General features: G+C 42.1%; 1 protein-coding gene across 1 annotated transcript in view; it reads right to left on the reverse strand.

The window, feature by feature from the left end:
* The window catches only part of NCOA7 (nuclear receptor coactivator 7), a 148,297-nt gene extending 129,527 nt beyond the window's left edge, over window positions 1-18,770 (reverse strand). Inside the window, exon 1 of the mRNA XM_021693370.2 lies at window positions 18,400-18,770. The gene's annotated coding sequence lies outside the window, so the exon portion shown is untranslated. The remainder of the gene's footprint in view (window positions 1-18,399) is intronic.
* Between the last annotated feature and the right edge of the window lie 3,003 nt (window positions 18,771-21,773).

Here is a 21,773-nt window from a genome sequence, read left to right on the forward strand (position 1 = left end):
AGCATTAACCAAGGTCTGAATTTGAATTCTTTAACAGGAAACCTGGGAAGAAAGACATAGCAACAGATACAAAAGGGCGCCACAAACACATAAGGGGAGAAACCAGGAGATAATGTCCCCAAGTAGACAAATGTGTGTCACAAAACCAAAACAACAGAAAACAGAACATAGAACAGAACCAAGAGTTAAAAAATTATGCCTGAATCAAGGAGATGATCAAGGACAGGCCAACGGTTTCTGCTATTTGGGAAAATGGGGCAAAGTCAATGGATGGCAAAATGAATGGAGAACTCATCAGCAGTTATTCCACTACTCTTCGCCTAAGGAACTAGAATTAGCTGAAGAGAATTAAACAAATGTGAGTTTCATTTAAGACAAATATAGAGAGGGGCGCTTGGCTGGCTCAGGCAGTAGAGCATGCAACTCTCCATCTTGGGGTCCTAAGTTCGAGCCCCACACTGGGTGTAGAGTGTACTTAAAAAGAAAAAAAGGGAGAAGTAGAGAGATTTCATCAAAGCTCCTAGATACTTTTTTTTTTTTTAAAGATTTATTTATTTATTTGAGAGAAAGAGCACAAGTAGAGGAGAGGGGTAGAAGGAGAAGCAGACTCCCCGAGCAGTGAACCTGATGCAGGACTTGATCCTAGGACCCCGGGATCATGATCTGAGCCAAAGGCAGACGCTTAACCGACTGAGCCACCAAGACACCCAAAACTCCCAGATACTTTAAATGAAGACCCATCTCTAGGCTAGTTAGATCATTTTATACGTTTCATCTAAGAAGAGAATGTGCATATGAGATTTCTAAAAAGTCACCGGTAGGGTCAAGAATTATCAAAGATGTGGAAAGTGCCAGCAGCCTGACAATGGGCAAATACATTTTAATTTTCAACAAAAGTTAGAAAAGGGATTGTGTTAAATTACACACTGCAGATCATTACATAGATTCTCAGCAAAACTTCAGAACTGATCATGACAGGCAGGTTGGCCAGGACTTGGAAGAAGAGGCAGTGAAACCTGGGACAGAGACTGTTTACAGAAAACTAACCATTCAGCAGAACAATAATAAATGAGCAGACCCCTTTTTCAAGCCTCTACCTTGGACCAAGTACTCTGCTGGAGATAAAATATGAAGACAGCATTCATGGGCCAAGAAGCTCAGGTGGAACAGGCAAGCGAAGCCCATCAGCTGGTACAACAAGTGGCAAGTACTCTGATATCGGCAGAGCACAGAGGGAAGCTACTAACTGCTAAGAAGGGAAGGAGAGTCAAGGCAACTTCGCAGGTGATACCAGAGCTGGGTGTTTCCCCAGCAATGCACACAGAAGAGGTTGGGTTCACTAGGCAGACTGAGCCTGCGCGAGCCACCATCAGGCAACGTGTGGTCCCCGGAGAATCCTGAGTGGTCTGGGATGGCTGGAGTGCAGGGCTGGTGGAGGGGAGGAAGTTCAGCGAATGGGGGCTTACTCACATTACACTGACCTAATTTCCCTCTTGGACACAGCTACTAGTCTCATACATTAAGGAAATGAAGTAAAATACAATGTAACTGTACTTAAAAGCATTTGATAAGTTTCTCTTGATCTGCTTATGGATAAGATGGAGAAATGTGGGCTGGACATGGGTGGATGCTTCGATGATTACATGGATAAAGAAAAGTACTGAACCACTGTAGCAAGAGGTATGAGCTGACCAACTGACCTCAACCCAGAGCCGGGAGCTGACCTCCATCTTCAGCCTGGAGGGTGGATGCTAATAAGCTTAATGCAGTATTTGTTCTTAGCCCCTCTCATCAGTAGATTTACCACTGACCAGAATGACAATAGGGACCTCCTTATTAGACTTTTGGAAGAGGGATAAATAACATCCCGGGATAATAGCATTTGGATTCAGACGGATCTCAGCTCTCTGTAGGAAGGTGGAATTTACCCCATATGAACCTGAGGTTCTATATCTGGGTGGTGAGCTAAGGAATGAGAAAGAGCTTAGCATTAGCACAAGTGAATATGACCTGCAGTCTTAGGTGAGAGTAAGCTCCATACACCCAGTAGTGATATTCTACCGCCCTTCCTTCCAAAAACAAAACAAAACAAACAACTTAATCAACCCAGAATAAAAAAGATTATGATGGTCTGTGCCACCCTTCTTGAGGATTAGAATATATCAAGATGACTTCATTTAACTCTAGCTCTTACACTAAAGGAGAAATATAAGGAAAGTGGAGCAACCAGGATGGTTAAGTGACATCAAACCAAGTTTTTAGATTAATAGTCAAAGGAGCTGGTCAGGGTTCATCTGCAAAGAGCTGGAGTGAACTGAGCTATTTTCAAATATCTGAAAGATCTTATCTGGTCATGGATTTAGGCTTCTACCAGTAGACCTTTGAGGGGAATACCTGGGACCAGGCATTAGATATGGAGGGAGATGGGTTTTGGCTCAACAGAAGGAAGAACTGTCTTACAGAGAGATGCAAACAGTTGATAGGGGGGCTTCCCAATCTCCAAAAGTGACTGAGCACAAGCTGAACAACCATTTCATGAGACGGCTATAGACCAGCAGTTCTCAACCTTATCAAAATCAACACCCCTCCTCTAAATAAATAGGTATTTCATAATATGCCCTTTATAATATTGAAATGAATTTCACAGCTAATACAACCTACTTACACACTTAATTTTATGAAATCAATATAATGCCCCACAGAAAGTCATTTATAACAGGTATTTCAATAAGCAAATTCTCAGGCACAAGTTCACTAAAAGACATAATGAAATACTCAGATGCTTGCACCTACTTCTATAGGGCAAGTTTAGCTATAGAAGTGGGATCAGAAACTATTTCATTATAAACGAGAAGTACAGGAAAATGAAAAAACAGGTGAGGGGGATAGGAGGGAGTGGGTAATGGGAGGGTGGGGTGCAGAGAACATGAGAATAAAAACTAGTGCTATAAAGAATAATTGGGTATTTCTAAACACAGTAATTTAAAGCTATTCTCTTTTCTTGAGAATGTCCCAATAAATATTCACATAGATCCTATAGAAGATATAAAATTCCTGAGTGTAAGGGACAATTCCTTGTTGTCTAGAACTGTCCCGCTCATTACAGGGCATCTGACACTTCTGCATCTCCCCCAAATAAATGCCAGTAGTGCCCTCCCCCCAATATCCAGGGGAAACAAACTGCATCCTGCCCCGGGGGGAAGGGGGAGGGGATACTAAACTCATTGAGAACTACTATTATAGAGGAAAGTCAAGCTCAGTGGGGAAACTAATATTTACATCTTTTTAATTAAAAATGTTTAATTTCAAAAATTCCTTCAAAGCTGAGATTAGATAAACTCCACACACGGGAAGTTCTCCGTTTCCAAGATGCCCCTGCTTCACCTGACCTCTCTGACCCATGCTATTAGGCATGGCAGCACCACTGAAGGACAGGCCTGGTTAACATCCAGACTCCAGCATCTCTGAAGTATGTAACTTTGGGCAATTTACTCAGTTTTCCGGGTCCTCAGCGTCCTTATCCGCAAAGCGCTGTTATAAGAGATTCAACGTGTCCCAAAGGTGTCTATAGCGTCTAGTGCCCCATGGAACAGAAAATTCTCTCCAGCGAACCCAAATGTTCAAGTATTCACACAAATGATACCTACCTTCAACAACACCTGAAGAGCTAGATTCAAATTTGCCCCAAACAGAAAAAAATTCTATAGGAAACTAACTGAAGCTAGGCAGCTCCAGGGATATAAAGATGACAGCAATCAGCAACAGTTGAACATTAACCACATGCATCAAGTTTTTTGTTCGATGCTGTTACACTGTTTAATCTTTATGACTGTATGAGGGAGTTAATATTCTTAATCCGTTTGAAGTTCAGAAAGGTTAAAGAACTTAATCAAGGTCAAACAGCCATAGAGTGAGAGCCAGAATAATTAGCTTTACCTGATACCAAAGTCAAACCCACTAATAATGGCCTCTAATGCTAGGCTAGGTCTCTACACAGAATTTTCATTTCAACTGCCTGGTTCTTCCTGCATTTACCCACCATTAAAAGAACAAGAGGGTGAACACCAGCTTTTTGGCCAATTGTCTTTTAGGATGTAAATCCTGAACTGTATTCAGGGTAGTCACTACTATTCATTAATAAAAGCACTGCAGCGAACATGTCCATGCATTCAATAAATATTTACTGCAGTGAATTAGACTTTCAAAGAGCTAACTGGAAAGCACATTCCCTTAATTCACTAAACTAAATGAATTACCTCTTAAGTCTTAAGGACAGAAGTAATGACATAACTTTGAATACACCAGAAAGATTTCTTAGCAGTTGACCTTTCATTTGTTTGTTATGAAATGTAATCTTCTGCCAATCCAATTAATTTTTGACTGAATGTTAGTAAAGACAGAGAATCAGCAAATGAAATTTTCATCTTTTTAAAATAACATTTCTTTATTGATTTTAAGTTGCAAGAGTCCTTTGTTCCTAGGGACTGAAATTGTAGGTCCTCTTTAGAGCTAAAAATGATGATTCTATAAAAATTCTACCAGAGGCTTTTAAGGTACTGCACGCATTCTCTTATTAATATTCATAAGAATATAAGAATTCCGTTTCGCATAGCTTTCTACCAGTGCACAGACAGATCAGAGGAGAAAAATATGCAGAAAGTCATATAGAAAGTTATTAGAGGCAATGAAAACAGAACAGAGTCTACTCTGCCAAACTCATTTCTCATACACAGGGAAAACTTCCTCTTTCTCACCATCAATCACTATTTATTGGGCGTCTGCTACATGCAGATGATTGTCTTTCACAAGAGTGGGGAAAAATCTGCCGCCTGCCTCATCCCCAGAAGTGGTTTCTGGGGACACCCCCTACTTCTGGTTCCAGCACTGCAAGATCACCCCCAGACGATCTCTACGATGAATCCAAAGGTGGCAGGCACCACGGAGCACCAACAAAGGAACAGGTGACAGGAGACAGAAGTTTGTCCTCAGTTACTTCTGGACTTGCTTTTAATATTATCAGACCTATTGCTAAAATCCTAGGATCTCTGGCCTTTTGATTTTTTTTCCCCCAGACCTCTTCTGGCCTTGGCCCCAAAGGAATAAGCTCCACACTCTTCCTGGCATTCTGTCTACTGGTACAGAACTGAAGTTCGCTCCCCGAGGCCTTGCAGAGGACAGCTGCCAATGTGAATCACTGTGCCAGCCCCCTGGGCTCACAGCATCTGCTGTCACTACTGTCACCATGCCCCGACTTCTTCAATTTTAGGACAGAAATCAGTGTGAGCAGTGGTTACAACTACTCACTGTTGTTATTATTATCACTTAGTGGGAGGTGTCTATTGGTAGATCTGAATTAGAGGTAACGGATGCACACAAAGCCAATAAAATTTAAAGGGTAAAAGATGTCATAAGTGAAATGCCTTTACAAAGAACATACAGTTTATGGGCTTCGAACACTGGTTTTCAACAATTCGATTTGAGTGTGTTTTTGAACTATCAAGAGACATAGAGGTTTACTCTACCTGGTAAACTAGTTCACTAAGGAAAAGGCGACATGCTTCTTTGTTCTCTTATGGAATAGTATCTGCAACTGAATGCATTTTCAAAATACACCAGCATACGCTCATACTTGTAAAAATGCAAACTAAAAAATAATTGAATTATCACTCTTCTTAATGTACTTTCAGTATATTTATTTACATGGAGAGTACAGGAGGCAATAAGTAATTTATACTTACTTCAAAATAGTGCTTTGTCACGTAATTACATGCAATCTCTTCGATTCAGTAAGCATTTACTAAAAACTTGCTTTATTCCTTCCGCTGTACTATTTATCTAAAACCTATGAATACAAAAAGGACTCAACAGGCTCTAAGAAAACTTTGATTTTTTTTTTTTGACAAGGAGACAAAATTAACAAATAAAACAATTAGAAAAAATGGGTAGGCTAAAAATTAATGACTGATAAAATGTGTTTATGCACAGAGAAGTGTTAGTGGAAAAAAAAGGGCCAGTTCACATGGGCCAGTGTTGTTAGGGAAGGTGCCTAAAGTAGAATCTCGCTGAAAACAACCATTCGTGGTTGTATTTCGACAGTGCCGCACGACCAACAATCATATCTGTAAACCAGAAACATTTTACCCTCAATGAAAATGTTCCCTATCAGAGCATGCTGAAGAGGACGATTCTACGGGCTTCTGCCTCAGATGTCTAATGTAAAGACCGAGAGGGTCGAGTGGTGCTTTGGTCAGTACAATTGAAAATGTGCTCAATATACAAATAAGGGTTCAGGAAGAAGGCATAATAAAAAGTGTCTAAGGGGCAGGATATCGACCCAACACAAAACCAAATCAGTATTGTGAAGTATTATGACCTTTACTTGGGGGAAAAAAAAATGTATGTGAATTCAACTATAATTTTCCAAGAGATTGGGTTAAGAAACCAAGTCTACGGTTTAATACATTTTCTTTTAAAGGTTTATTAAGTTGCTTCACATAAAAGTTCTTGTAGAATTCACAAGAAAAACTGCCCTTTGCTAGACTGGATTGTTCTCCTCAATTATGCACTTGCTCACTGTAAGAGAAATATACATCCGTACCCTTTGCTATGCCACCTTGGGGTGCTTTGCACTACACAGAGTATGCATCTCCACCCACCTGGCCATGTGGCTTGTTTTGACCAAGAGACTGAGAATTAACAGTGTACCTAAATCAACTTGAGACTCCAAGAGGCCTGGCAAATTTCTGCTCTCCTCCAGAAGAGCATGCTCCAGGTACCAACTTCTTCTTCAGCCCTGTCCCAAGATAAAGACACGTGGAATAGACCTGAACTCCTACCTTAACTTTGGAGGCCAGCCCACCCCTGCCAAACCCAACCAAGAGCAGCCAAACTGCAGTCAATCTGCCGATTTATGAATGTGAAATAAATAATTGTGGTTCTAAGCCACTAAGATTTGGAGGCTGTTATGCAGCATTATCACAACAAAAAACCCAAAATACCCTTAGAAATATCCTGATCCACAAATTGTGGATTTTTACCAGGAAGATCAAAGCCATATAGTACATACTACTGTCTATAAGAAGAACTCTACCGGGGCACCTGGGTGGCTCAGTCGGTTAAGCAGCCGCCTTCAGCGCCGGTCATGATCCCAGGGTCCTGGGATCGAGTCCCGCATCAGGCTCCCAGCTCGGCGGGGAGTCTGCTTCTTCCTCTCCCTCTGCCTGACTCTCTGCCTACTTGTGCTATCTCTGTCAAATAAATAAATAAAATTTAAAAAAAAAAAAAAGAAGAAGAAGAACTCTACCAAGGCGTGGAATACCAAAGCCCAGAGACAGAAGCAGCCAATTGACACAAATAGCCAAGAAAGCTTCCTTTCCTTCCAGTTGTCATTTACCCCATAACCAATGTGTGTGGCTATGGAAGTTTAGCCATAAGAAGGCATCATCCGACACTAAGGGTAACTTATGCACATCTTGGTATATTCACCTATAGACTTTGATATTACTTCTTGTTATGAGGCAAAATGTGTTACCCCGCCCCCCAAAATGTTTAAGTTGTATCCACAGTACCACATAATGTGACCTTATCTGGAAAAAGGGTACTTGCAGATGCAATTAGTTAAGATGAGGTCATACTGGAGTATGGTGGGCCTCTCATCCAATAAGACCAGTGTCCTTTGAAGAAGATGGCCATATGAAGCTAGACACACACAGGGAGAACACCGGGGGACAACAAAAGCAGAGATTAGGGTGACGCAGCTGCAAGCCAAGGATGCCAAGGACAGCCAGCAAAGCACCAGAAGCCAGAAGAGGCAAGGGAGCTTTTCTCCTAGTTCCACAGAGGTCAAGGCTCTACCAACACCTGGATTTTAGACTTCCAGTCTCCAGGGCTGCAGCACAACGAATCTCTGTTGTTTTAAGCTACCCAGTTTGTGCTACTTAGTCAGAGCAGCCCTAGGAAACTAATTCACTTATTTTATTTTATTATTTTTTAAAGATTTTATTTGACAGAGAGAGACACAGCGAGAGAGGGAACACAAGCAGCGGGAGTGGGAGAGGGAGAAGCAGACTTCCTACGGAGCAGGGAGCCTGACGCGGGGCTCGATCCCAGGACCCTGGGATCATGACCTGAGTGGAAGGCAGATGCTTAACGACTGAGCCATTCAGGCGCCCCCTAATTCACTTATTTTAAATCGTATACACTAGCATTGTTCCAAAAGAATACTGCATCAGAAATGTTGTTACTTTCCCACCATGGCTATTCTGCCACTTCCTCTTATAATTTAAAGAAATGTGAGCCAGTAATTGAGAACACTGGTAGAATTTTTTGAGTATTAGAGCAGAAAGCCCCCACAGTTAATTAACATCTGTACCTAGGAGATAATTTAAACATAGCTTATTTGAATAGGGGGACAAAGAACTGACCTGATTATCAAGAAAAAAACTTAACATAAAAAGGGTTTTGAAATATTCTGAGAATATAGCATCCCCACGTATTATGCTGCTCTTTTACTTTGGCGATTTTAGTCTAACCACCTCATACTGCTAGGTTTCCTGTGCATACTTATGCTATCTTGTACCATTTTGTTTTTGTTGTTGTTTAGTTAAAGATTTTATTTATTTATTCATGAGAGATAGGGGGCGGGGAAAGGGAGAAGCAGACTCCCCGCAGAGCAGGGAGCCAGGACCCAGGATCAGGACCTGAGCCAAAGGCAGATGCTTAACCGACTGCGCCACCCAGGAACCCTATCTTGTACCATTTTCTAATTGATTGCTCATCATGCCCCATCCTTCTAATCAGACTAAGCTCTCTAAAGGCAGGGAATGTGTCTTATGTTTTATGTGCGTGGGCACATGCACATACACACATGACAATTTCTAGTTTAGGCTAGCACAGGATTTATGTTTAATAAGTTCATTTTTAATTCGTTATGGCTAAATACCATACAGAAACTGACTTCAGGGCATGAAACGATAAGGTCTCGCCTTTTATTTAGATCAGTGGTCTCCATTTTTAAAAGTTATATTCTACATCAATAAAAGTATCTGAGCATAAAATCCTAATATGTATATATTTTTACTTAAAAAAAAACATGTGCTCTGCACTAATATATGCATTATAAAACATATAACAAAAATAGAAATCATGAAAAGATGATACAGACGTTCTAGCAAATTCTTCCCATACCATCATGGGGCACATGAACCCCAGTTGGGAAACCACTGGCCCAGACTACGAGGGTAGATATATGAAAGCGTTTCCTAGTATTTTTGTCCTTTCCAGGAAATGCAAGATCTATGAGAATCTATCATATTTATGAACTTTAAACACATTCTATGGAAGATTCCTTAAATTGTCTTGATCAAACAAGCAATATTTTTGAGTTGATGATAGAGGTGTCCTTGCAATTAGGATTAGTTTGTATATTACTGGACCCCAACTGTAAATCCATTGCCAACCACAGTGTTCTCTGCAACTGAGCTCTTTAGTTTTCAGGCTTTGGGAATGAAAATTTATTACCAAAACTTCAGGTAAATATCTATAAGACTGAGAGAACCAAATGAGGTAATATTCTGATTTTGAAAAGGAAGGAAGGAGAAGGTTGGACAGAGGAAAAATGGAACAGAAAACTCATAAATCATGTCTTAAGAATACTGTCAACACAACACCACCCAATCTTCCTGTGTCCCATGTGCACATATGTGAACAACATTGCTAGAAAACAGAAGGGCAGACAGTAACACAAAACACAGTCCTATCAGCTTACTGTAAGAACAACGAAGCCATAAAACAAGCCAATATTTAATTTGTGGTACAAATAGTTAAGTGCCAAAAGCCAGGGGTAGAGTAGATGTCTTGGAAAGTGTTCATGGAACTAAGCATCAACCTTGTGCAGAATGGTGGCTTTAAAGGAAGAAAAGGGGCGCCTGGGTGGCTCAGTTGGTTAAGCGGCTGCCTTCGGCTCAGGTCATGATCCTGGAGTCCCTGGATCGAGTCCCGCATCGGGCTCCCTGCTCAGTGGGGAGTCTGCTTCTCCCTCTGACCCTCCCTGCTCTCATGTGCTCTCTCTCTCTCATTCTCTCTCAAATAAATAAAATCTTTAAAAATAAATAAATAAATAAATAAATAAATAAAAAAAAATAAAGGAAGAAAAGGGCAAGGAAATTTCAGATAAAGGGGGCAGTCAAAAAGCCGGAGGCAGGAATTACCCGGTGTGTATGAGAGGGGTACTGGGGCGCCGAGTTCATTCAGGTGGGGAGTGGGAGATGGGGATGAGCGCCTGGAACGTGGAGACAATGCAGAGCCTTAGCTGCACTGTCTCGCTTAAACCTCCATGAGAAAGCCACCACCACTAAAATGTCATCAATCATCTCATTTGGTCTACTTATTCTTGAAGAACTGGCCTTGGGGCTGATCTATACCCAAAACAAGCAAGCTAAATGTAAAAAATGTGAAGCAGATAGCACGTGGGTGAAAATGTTGGGGAAGTGAAATAGCTTTGAAAGGAAGAAGAGAAAGTAAAGTATGTCAAAATGAATATGCATTTGGTAAAGAAAAGTTGAGAATATAAGAATCCTAGGACACCTAAATTTTGGTAATTTCTAACAAGTATCATTATAATAAATATGGATAATACAAATGTGAAAAATAGAAATTACCTATGATCCCATCAATGGGGAAAAAGCTTTACTATTTTGTCACTTTCCTGTCTTCTATGCAGGTGCATTTTAAAATCAAATTAGGATCCTTTTGTGCATACAGTTTGGTATACTATATACTACCACTTAAAAAATGACTCCACTGTTGGATTTGTCTCAAATTTTTCAACTATAACCCTTGATGATAACGAATTACTACAGTTGCTTACTCTGTGACAGTACTTTACATATATTAATCTATCTAATTCCCAATACTATATGGGAGGTAGATATTATCTTCAAATACACATGAGAAAATCAAGGAGAAACTAACGTGCCTAAGTTCACTAAACGGTGGAAGAGGATTCCAAGCCAGGCAACTCGTTCCAGTACCCCTCCTCATAACCCCGTGACCATTCCACATGCCCCCCAGAGACAGTATGCTGGTCGCTGAAATGGAGCTTCATTCCTGATTTCCTTTGGAGGTGCTCTTAGAATAAAACCACTGGTGCCAAAAAATTCTACTAGCTAACCTGTTCTCAATCTAAAGTACACCAACAGACCCTCTCACCATCCGTGAAAAAGGAACATGACCCAGCCTCAACTTTGCCAGCACAGTTATAGACTTTTAAAAATCTAATTACAATCTGCATTTCTCTGGTGCAATTAAGTTGAATGTGTTTTCATGTCTTGGCTCTTTGTAGTTACTGTTTTGTGAATTTCCTATTCCTGCTATCGACTGTGTCCCCCGCCCCCAAATTCATATGTTGGCAACCTAATGCCCAGGTGATAGTATTAGGTGGGGCCCTTGGGAAGTGATTAGGTCATGAGGTCAGACCAGCCCCCTCATCAGTGGGATCAGTGCCCTCATAAAAGAGGTCCCAGAGAGATCCCTGGCTCCTTCCACCACGTAAGAACACAGTGAGGTATCAGCAGTCCGCAACCTTGAAGAGAGGTTTCACCACAGCTCGACCATGCTGACACCCTGATCTCAGAAGTCCAGTTCCCAGAACTGTGGGCAATAAATGTTGCTGTGTATAAGCCACCCAGTGCATGGTATTTTGTTATAGCAGCCTGAAAGGACTAAAACAATTCCTTACTAGAATGTTTTTTAAAGCATTAAGGCGTATTAAATTGAAACTATTTTGCAAAGTGCTATGATTTGAGATATCAGAGGGCTGCTAATGAGCTGTTTCAGTGGGACCCAACAGACAGGCAATATGTTGAAGGAATCACCAGGACCTAGGAAGGAGGGCTCAGTTGTAAACAGCCCGGACGGAGCAGGCCCTCCCAACCCACTAATGGCCCAAGACTGTGCTTTATATCGTAACAGCAGGGACTATTCTTATCCAATGGCTAGGATACTCATTACTGCCACTCAGGACACCCTAGAATCAACATGTCTGAGGAAACAAATCAGTAAATCTGGTGTTTGCTGAGTGAGGTCAGAATTACAGCAGGAAAATGAAAGATTTTGAAGGATCTCATACCTACAAAGTCATCTTGCGAATTTTTCCTACTCTACAAGGCATACCTGATTAGTGATCAGAATCATCCACCAGCCAGGATTCCACATGAACAGTACTGAACAAACACTATTATATTCTTACTCTCTAAATCCTCTGTTAATCAGTCAACAGCAAATTACCTCATGCCAGGCACACTGCAATAAAACTGAGCACACAGGATACCCTGATTACTTGGCTTGGAATTAAAAATATCTCATCTGCATGCATAGGAGTCACTTAGGATAGACTACTCTCCAGACAGTTCATGTCATCTGTCAGGGTCAATGTTTAATGGCATCCTATTTGGAAGCTTTTGCCACTCTGTGTATCAATTACAGAGGGAAACCCAAGGGCGGAGGCATAAAAGACCCTCTCCGAGATGAGGGCCATAATGAAATATGAAAGTTATTTTGAATGAGTGTTAACACAATGTTTGAGAGAGAATTAGAGAAGCCAGGATGCTAGAGAAAATGATACAGGCATGTATTCTATTGGGGGGTTGGGGGGATGAGTAGAAGAGGGATGAATGGTTAAATAAAACTTCAATCTGGGCTTTTTTTTTTTTTTTAACCAATCTTAGCATGCTATCCAAAATCAGAGTTAATTTCTACTAGAAAAGCAATTTTGTTGTTTATGGGAAATGCCTATTCCCAGTATGGAAACTGATTTGGGACACTAAATTACATGGGGAAGTCTCCATGAGTTTATGGAATCTCAACTAAGAATGGCCCCTAGAGAAGACACCAGAATTGGGTGTGGCTTGCTAAGGAAAATGGGAGCACAGAATGTCCCAAGCAGGGGGAACAACAGCACGGAGAAGGAAAATCATATACTATGCATGTGCAAGAAGTGACAAGCAGTTTTGTATGACAGCAGAGATTCTTAACTTGGAGTCCATACACAAGGATGTGCAGGCAAAATGGTGTGTAGTGCATAATGAGACCGTGAACTTTCATCAGATTTTCATAAAGGGTCCATAATCTGGGGCAGGGGTAGGGTGGTAGTCAAGAACAACTGTGGGCCAAATGCATGACAGGGAGGTACAGGGGGCAACAGATGAATTCCTCAGAGCCCCAGAGACCACTAAGATCTCTGGCGGACTCCTCCATGTGTAGGATGATTCGCAGAGGAAAGTTGAGAAGGAAGACTGGCTGAAAAGTGGAGAGCTGAGATGCAGCAGAAAGTAAAATGCAGCAACAGTCCAAAGCATCCGAGGAGCCACACAAGGGCAGTGGGAATGGAGAGAAGGGAATCTGAAAAATGGTTGGGAGATAAAACGAGCAGGTCGAATGTTCATCTTTGCTTGTAGATGCATAAAATGTCACCGGGGGATTCCCAGTTAACAGCACTTGTCGCCAGTGGATAGGGGAAGCACGTAACTGGGGAAAGGGGAGGAGAGAGTCCTTTAATTATATAACCATTTGTATCTTTTGAATCACATGAAGGTAGTACCTGCCACAAAAATAAATTTTAAAAAAGACATAGAGGTTATTGAAATGAAATGCTTCTGGGTAAAAATCTACCCACTTCTCTCTTCAGATGACTCTAAGGCTTCACACTGCATTTTTGAATTCAGATTATTTTTGCCCCAAAGGTTCCAGGACCACACCCATGACTGAACCTTAAGAAGGGCCGATCTGTTGACCTGGGTGAAAACATTATCAAACTGAACTTGGCATCATATAAATAACTCATATAAATAACAGTAAATAACTACGTAGTTATATTCAACCAACTTAACAGGTAGTTGTCAAAATACCAGAATGAAGAAAGTTTAGTCAATTAACTTAGCTTGATCTTTTAAAATTTATGGTAAATAAATGAGGCACATAGAAGAATCTATCAATCTGATTCATTAAAACAAAGATGAATCAAATAAATTACTGATATGAAAGAGGTAAGATTTGAGGTTTGGTGTGGTGAGTGTTAAGCTAGTTTAAGCTAGCCCCTTGGCTAAAAATGACTTTTTAAAAATTATATGAGGGCGCCTGGGTGGCTCAGTCGTTAAGCGTCTGCCTTCAGCTCAGGTCACGATCCCAGCATTCTGGGATTGAGTCCCGCATCGGGCTCCCTGCTCCGTGGGAAGCCTGCTTCTCTCTCTCCCACTCCCCCTTCTTGTGTTCCCTCTCTCACTGTGTCTCTGTCAAATAAATAAAATCTTATAAATAAATAAATAAATAAATAAAAATAAATGATATGAATCTCCTGTTCAGCCTAACAAAGCACATAAGGTAGATTCCAGAAATAATTGACTTAAATTGAATGGTTTGACCAATTTTAAATTGGTGGTAAGTGGACGTAAATTTAATATTACAAAATAAATGGAATTTAGTTTTGCAAAACTATGGCACATTGTTTTCCATTTGGCTATATAAGCTCAAATATACATAAGTGGAATTTAGTTTTGCTAAACTAGGGAACATTGTTTTCCATTTGAATATATAACCTCAAATATACTAAACTTGCAACATTTATTCAAAACATACTTAATAGAATCGATTAAACTTGCTAATCAAAAACATATGTGTCCAGAGATCGATTCTGCAAATGTTTTCATTTGGTTTTATGTATTATGTTTTGCCTTGTTTCACAAAGGATATGAGTCAGCTTTAAATAATAAATTCAATAAAGTGGGAAAATGTAATTAGATAAAAATGAGAATCGAGAAAAACAAGGTAGAACAGAAGCTCAATACCAAAGGGAAAGTTAGAACATCAATATTAGGTCATAGGTTTTTATAGGGTTATTAAAATCAAGTTGCAAATTTGATTCTGCATTTGCTAGTTGCCAAATCAGAAAGGGAAATATAATCAATTACCTGATGCTAGTTTTGCATGATGAAAAAAAGGCACACAACATTTGTGCAGGGCAAGTAAATCTTTTCTTTGGCCTCTATTGCTAAATGGAACTTCCCTGGGTCTTCACACAAGAGCCGCAAAAGGAACGATGATCTTGGTAAGGACATCTCTTAAGTAACCTAACTTAGGTTCGTTGTAACTGCTGTTATAGTAGAATCCGTCCGCATATGCAAATGGGGGGTGGGGTGCAAGAGCTGCAAAACAAGTCACCAAAATACATCATTTCTGAAAATTTGGCTAGACTCCTGGTCTAACATCTAGAATTGGAACAGAATGTGTGGACCTCATGGCCTTTATTACCACCAACCTTCTAGAACCATCATTTCTCTCCATTAAGATTCAGATCAAATTCATGAGCTGACAACTGATATTCTCTGGCATGTGCAGAAACAAAGGCATTCTACACCATTGTTCAGGGGAGGTTAGTAGACAACAATTATTCTTCAACCACCCCCTCCCCATATTTGAAATTCAAGGTCATACAAATTTTCTTTTCCATACTTTCTCTGCAACCATAACAATTTTGGTTCCAACATATGTAAACTGAGTGGATCCCACTGGATGTAAAGAACAACAACAAAACTTATGGGCTGGGATAAAAAAGAAAAAAAAAGGACAGTAAATAACATTTAGCAAGGAAGGGATAGAGGTTTTGGCAATAAAACCTTAGGAAAGATACAGAAAGAGAGGAGAGACTATACCTGGTCTTAGAATTGCATTTCAGTGGTGCATATGGAGGCGGGATGTTGGGGGTTCACCAGACAGGGCCCTGAAAGTGAGGCATCCAATCACAGAGGCATTGTGCATTTGGATGCAGGACACACACAGAAAAATGCCTCTCCCATTCTGAGATTAAAAACTAGCTCTTACTTGATGGGTTTCAAGGCCAAGAGTGTCAGCACAGCCTAAGTACTCAATTTCTATTTGTCAAAGGAACAAATAAGTGTTTACTATCTGCAACAAAGTAAAAAGAGTTTACTGTACCCACAGGGGAGGGCTCTTTTGAGAAATTAAAGTGAACAAGTAAAAACAATGTGAAATAACTGCTCAATATTCTTGATTACAAATGTAAGATGCATAAAATGTAATTATCTTTATTTGGGGGAGGACTTTTGCTTCATTTTAATAAATCATAATATTTTTCATATGTTCCCTCCCCCTGTTGGTTCCCCCAATCTTACCACCTTTTACATAAGTGTGATTTCCTCACCGTCTGGGAAAGGCCCAAGTAGGCTGGAGAAGCAATAGCAATAAACTATGGTTTACTGTCATTTTATGAAAACAAGTCTTTGGGGGTAAATATGTAGTGAGGATAGCAGCAAGGTATTAAAATGACAAAAAAGGGGCGCCTGGCTGGTTCAGTCTGTGGAGCATGCGACTCTTGATCTTGGGGGTGTGAGTTCGAGCCCCACGTGGGGTGTAGAGATTACTTAAAAATAAAAGCTTAAAAAATAATTTAAAAATGACCAAAAAAATAAAGAAAAAAAGAAAAAAGAAAAGACTGGACCACTCCCAGATAATTGTGTTAAAGTTACTGAAAAAAGGTTAATACTGATTCATAAAGCTTACATAACAGGAAAATAAAAACAAAATCAAAACAGGAAATTTCACAGTGCAAAAATAAAGCAAATGAAATATGATGCAGTTATCCTTGATTCTTCCAAGATAACATAAAATTTAAAAGCAAAAAGACACTGAATCTTCCAAAACCCTGATGTCCAAATTGTGAAATGTGGAAGGCAGCTATGCTCACCACTATACCATCAACACATGCAAACTGTCAAATTTGGAAATCGATATGCTTATGTACTAAGGAAAACCTGCACAGTTGAAAATATGTATCTATACCATATATTTTGAATCATTTAGGAACCACAGACACCCCTAAATGCTTTATTTTTACCTTTACCTGTAATAAAATACATTATAATTAGATCATCTACAACTCAAGTCTAAACGGAGTTAATGTCACTTATTAACCGAAACACTGTTACCTCTGGAGTAACAGAATCTTCTTGTAAACATGAATTGTATTTTTGAAATTGTTTGAGAGTTTAATAGAAATATGTTTGATTACCAACAAGACTAGAAAATCTGCAAGCTCAGACATGAAATGCACTTACATTAAGGGTTGAGGAGAATTGCTTCACTTAATAACACAATTTAAAAAAGGACAGCATGTGGTCCTAAGAATGCCAAAATTCATACCTAAATGTTAAGAATTTGACACTTCATACAAACAGGCAATTTTTTAAATCCAGTTAAACTTCAAGAGCCACAGGACAAATACGCTGTAATCCTAAAGTGTTTTTAGATGAAGCCTGAAACACAGTTCATTCAACAAATAACTAATGAGCACCCATCACGCATCAGACGCAGAGCATTTCAGAACTGAACAAGACTCTGTCCTCCTGGAACTGACACTGGCTCATTTTCCAAAGCTCTAAACCTTAACACGTTAGTATAAAATTGGAGTTCACAATGACCTACTTTCCAAAACTATAAACCTTCTTGCTTATTATAAAATAAAATTTAAAAAAAGATAGCCCGTGAAGAGATAATCTTGCCCAAAGCCCTGATGTATGAACTTCACGCTTGGGGAAAAGAAAGAATTCATAAACCAGTTTCTCAAATACACAAACAGTTAACACCTAATAGGCTGCGCCCAAGGCTGCCTCTGCTGGCCGCATGGGTGCATCCTTCCAGCAGATTCTCAACTCCCGACACCTGTGTCAAACTCGCCACTCTTAAAACACATCCCTTCACGAAAGCAGGAGGTTCCTGAGTAGGCAACACGAGCCTCATCTACCTCCGGAAAAATTTGACTTCTAGAAGGACCTTCCCTAATTGGCCCTAAAATGTTGACTGTAAGGGACTGAACCATTAATTGTATTCACTACACAGCCAGTTCCGAAATATACAAAAAATCCCCGGCGACTTCTACGTGCTGCTAAAACAACGCTTTGCGTGGCTACACGTTTAGCTAAAACAGGAAGAACGCATCTGCTCATTCAGCCGAAACATTACGGTGACATATTTCTACCTGAGCGGCTGAAAATCCAACGGTATTCCTCCCCCCTCCCCGGCCCCCAAATTAGCCACTAGCCCACCGGTCCTCCCCACCCCCGCCCGCCGCGCGCAGCCCACCGGGCCGGGAGGGGGGCGGGCGGGGAAGGGTCAAGCTCTCCTTCGCCACCGCTCGGCCTTCCGAGCTCCAGAAGAGGTTGTCAGGTTAACAGGGTCTGCGCCCAGCGCCATTAGCACACCTCCGAGCGCTGTGCCGAGCCCGGGCGGGAGGCAAGTTTGGCCGGTCCCGGCCCCGGACCCCCGCCTCTCCCCAGCGGCAGCATCAGCTGCGGCCGGCAGCGAGGGCTGGTCCCCGCCTCACCCACCTACCTACAGGGCGGGGGCGCGGGCTCCTCGGGTCCGGGAGAAGGGGATCCGGCGCATGCATTTCTGGGAGCGGTGGCCTCTGCTGCTCGGCGCGGGGGAGCGCATCCTCTAGGGTGGGTGGAAGGAGGGGTCGGGGGAGGTTCGTGCGGCGAGGAGGAGCAGGGGCGGGAGGGAGGAGCGCCGAGGCGCGTGCCCCCGGGGACCGGCGTCCGGAGCTGGTGGACTCGGGCGCCGCCAGGACTCCTCACGCCTCTCCCCAAACGCGGCACCTTGCCAACCCTGCAGCTGCGCCCGCGGTCAGGGCATCGGCCGCGACAGGCTCGCGGGCCGGGCCGGAGGCGGGGAACTGCGGGTGGCGCGACGCGGTGCAGACGCCCGCCTCTAGCTCCGCCCGGCCCGCTCCACGCTCTGCGCCCCTCCGCAGCGGCGGGGGCCGGGGAGCTCCGCGGCGGGGCTCGGCGCCTCGGGCTGCGGCATCTTCCCCGCCCCGGCGACCTCCGAGCTGGAAGGCTGGGCACCCCCGCTACCCCCGGCTGCAGCAGCCTAGGCTGTCTCGGCGCAGTCCCAGCCCCGGCCGGGCGGCTCCGCCCCGGAGAGCTGCGCGCGCGGCCGCCGCAGGCCGCAGCCCATTGTGACGCGTCCGAGAGGGAACTCGCTGCTACCCGGGCGGCCGGACGCTGGGCGGTGGAGCCTGGGAGGGTCTTCTTACCTCGCCCCGGGCCGCATCCCCTACAGCTGGCCCGACGTGGCCACCACTCTTCGTGGGAAGTGAGGCTTTGAGAGCAGAGCTGGAGTTATAAAGCGTCTCCCCGAGTCTTAAAGCCTTGAGTTTCCTTCCAGCTTAGGGACCACTGGCCACAATAAATTCATCCTTCCGTCCTTTCCGGCGTTACGTTTCGCAAAGGGGCCCACCATCTCCTCCCCCTCCCGCTCCCGACCCTGGTACAGCATCCCGGATGCTGCCAATTTGCAATCAGTACAGCAGTAGGGACGTAGCAATTGGGTTCTCCGGGCCGGCTATTGGCAGAGGCCCGAGAGAGCCTTGGTTGGGAGGATTTGCATCAGCAACGGCGCAGTGCTGGTGAGCTTCCCATCCCCTCTTGGGAGCTGTTTCCTCTATGGTCCCATGACCAGCACTGCAAGATGACTAGGAGGATTTGGCCTTGAGGTTTACCCTTACACACAGAGAAAAAGAAAAAGAAAAAAAAAAGTCAAGGCACACTCTGCAGCTGGTCTGATAACACTGGTATGTCAGAGGCCATACACACAGGCGTACGAGATAGCAGCCTCCTCTGGGTTGCTGAGGCTGCTTATGGGCTTTGGGATTTCAGTTACAAGTGGTCATATTATACGATTTTGCAAAGTATGGAATAATTGCCCAATTCTGTACTGAACATATGTAAAATTGGACCTCCGGTTTACATCTTTAGGCATTTTGTTATTTGCAAATTATTTTCAAGGGAAAATTAGACTCTTAAAATACAAAGAGCTGATTTTATTGAATCAAAAGATTGATTGGGATCTCCAGAGAAATCAGCTGAGCCATTCTCACACTTGTTTGATGAGTGCTTTTATGATTTTGAAATCTAAGGTTACTTTTTTAAAATGGGCAAAGATAAGACATGCTCCATAGCAGTACAAACTGATAAAATCGCTAAGACTTCTTGAGAGGAGTTCCATGTGGAGCAAGGTAGGACCTGAACTGCTTGGGAGTCAGGAAACAGTGGCACATGACTTGGCCACTTTGAGGACTCTGACCTAGAGCTCCAGTTTATATTCAAAAGATACCTTTTATTATTCATGATATTTTGCCTCCGAATTCAGAATAACTCAGTTATAGAAATGTTTATGTATATATGTGATGCATAAAAGACAACGAAGCCACTTAAAGAGAATTTAGCAGTTGCTTACTCTAACAATGCTTATAAAGAAGCCTGCCTTAGAATGCAGTTTATAGGACATTTGTAGAAATGCTTATTGAGCTGCAATTCTTGACTGTTTCCATCCTTTTGCCACCAAGAGTCCCCTTCTGTTTTTCTTTATATAGACCCCATGTTTTGGCAAGAAACTAGTGATCTTTTTTATTAGACAAAGACAGACCTGAGTATGTATTTTAAAAGTAGTAAGCATCAATCTATAAAATGTTTGCCAGCCTTTCAAAAACACTGAAGGTAACTTAAGGATCCTCTTTCCTATCTTCAGGAACTCCTCTAGGACTGCATACTGTATCATATGCTTATTATAACATTACAGTGGAAGTCCTGGTATAATAGAGATTTCTGCTCCCCAGCTTAGAGGGAGAGAAAATCCTCTCTTAAAGATTCGTCACTAGTTCCTTCTCATTAATTTAGCATTTATTGATTTGCCCAAGCTCTGTCCTTCTGGAGAAATCAGAAGAAACAAAATCATTTCTTTATCCTCTAGTGTGCTAGATGTGTGCTGTCCAACAGTAGCCACATGTGGCCACTTAAATTTAAATTAAAAATGTATTTTTTCATTCCACTAGCCACACTTCAAGTGCTGAAGAACCACACATGGTTAGTGACTACTCTTTTGTATAGAATAGAACATTTCCATTATTACAAAAAAATTATTCTGGACAGCGCCACTCTAAATAGAAGGTGAAATTTTAATTGGGAGATAAGATGAAATACATAAAATAATTTGGGAAATCTTAGTACACTAAAGATCGAACCTCATTAGAACGTGTACTTCTTGAGAACATGGCAATCTCTAAGAATTCAGGCTTTGACCTCAAACTATAGTTCTCCCTGTGCTGACCTAGGATGTGTTGCTTAACTTCTGTTGCTTTATCTGTAAAAGGGGGATGAAAATAGTATCAACTTCACAGGATGGATATAGGGATTAAATGAGGTAATCCATGAATGATGCTTAGACTAAAGTCTAGAATATGACCTTCAAGAAAAGTTAGCTATTACTCTTATAATATACTTTAATGTAGTAAAAGTTTTCTTTCTTAAAAGCTGTATCCCTTGGGGGGCGCCTGGGTGGCTCGGGTCATGATCCTGGGGTCCTGGGATCGAGCCCCATGTCGGGCTCACTGCTCGGTAGGAAGCCTGCTTCTCCCTCTCCCGCTCCCCCTGCTTGTGTTCCCTCTCTGGCTGTGTCTCTCTCTGTCAAATAAATAAATAAAATCTTAAAAAAAAAAAAAAGAAAGAAAGAAAAATTTGTACCCCTTGGGTGCCTGAGTGGCTCAGTCAGTTAAGCCTTGGACTCTTGATTTCAGCTCAGGTCATGACCCCAGGGTTGTGAGATCGAGCTCTGCCTGGGGCTCCAGGCTCAGCCCAGAGTCGGCTGAGGCTTTGGGAAACACCACCAAACAATAGTGACTGTTGTTGCAAACGTGTGCATATTTT

This window comes from Neomonachus schauinslandi, chromosome 8 (genome assembly GCF_002201575.2).
Source record: "Neomonachus schauinslandi chromosome 8, ASM220157v2, whole genome shotgun sequence".
Lineage (NCBI taxonomy): Eukaryota > Metazoa > Chordata > Mammalia > Carnivora > Phocidae > Neomonachus > Neomonachus schauinslandi.